At 40.4% G+C, this 1,145-nt stretch overlaps 1 protein-coding gene across 2 annotated transcripts in view; it reads right to left on the minus strand.

Moving 5' to 3' along the window:
• LOC106882363 (tubulin alpha-3 chain) overlaps positions 1–1,145 on the minus strand; it is a 14,607-nt gene that overhangs the window by 11,488 nt on the left and 1,974 nt on the right. The window lies entirely within an intron of this gene.

Genomic DNA, 1,145 nt, shown 5'->3' on the forward strand with positions numbered 1-1,145 from the left:
TTAACGTCCGTTGTCCACACTGGCATGGGTTCGATGGTTTGACCAGGCCGGCACGCTGGAAGGCTGCATCAAACTCCAGTCTGATTTGGTATGGTTTTCTACGGCTGGATGCTCTTCCTAACGCCAACCACTCCGAGAGTGTAACGGGTGAAATTACGTACCACCGGCACGGGTGCCATTTTGCGTGACACCGGTATCTGCCACGACTGCGATTTTGCTCGGTTTGATGGGTCTTCTTTTCAAGCACAACATAATGCTAAAGGTCTCGGTCATTGCCTCCGTGAGGCCCAACGCTCGAAAGGAACTCAGCCACTTTGCCTCCATGGCGGGCTTCTTTCAGTTTCCGTCTACCAAATCCACTCACAAGGCTTTGGTCGGCCCGAGGCTATAGTAGAAGACACTTGCCCAAGGTTCCACACATTGGAACTGAACCTGGCGAAGCTAGTTTCTTATCTCACAGCCATACCTATCAGAGAAAGATTTTTAATCGGCAAAAGTTACTAAGTGACTCAAGGACCGAGAGTTTCGTGTATGGTACTTACCAAACTTATACATACACATTATGCACGTACGTTCTGAGTTCAAATTCCGCTTAAGTCGACTTTGCTTCTCGTCTCTTACGAGAATTCCTTCAGTTTAGGCCTCTCTATGAACAACTGCTACTAGAACCACCTTGTGGTCTTCCATTCCATTATTGCGTATATCGTAGAGAAATAGCAAATTCTTATTTTGATTTGGAGAGAGAGAGGTTTTTAAAGCTGGTTGTAAAAAAAATCTGTTTGAATTATAATTATCTTGAAACCGGACGTTTTGGAGGAAGTAGAGAAAAATTTCAGACCCAAAATTTGTTTCAAAATGAGTATTTTACTTTAGAAAAAAAAAGCACTTTTTGTCTTATCTGAGCATTATTTTTTACTTCCAATATAGGAAATCTGCTTATAACTATCTAAAATATATTTTAAATGAAACCCAACTACACTTGTCTGTCTGTCTCTGTGTGTGTGTCTCTCTCTCTCTCTCTCCCCCTCTATTTCTCTCATAGTTTCACTCAAACATACACATAAAAACGTGTACACACACACATAAATACAGGTACGCATATATATATATATATATATATATATATATATATATATATATATATA

The sequence above is a fragment of the Octopus bimaculoides genome, chromosome 6 (genome assembly GCF_001194135.2).
Source record: "Octopus bimaculoides isolate UCB-OBI-ISO-001 chromosome 6, ASM119413v2, whole genome shotgun sequence".
Lineage (NCBI taxonomy): Eukaryota > Metazoa > Mollusca > Cephalopoda > Octopoda > Octopodidae > Octopus > Octopus bimaculoides.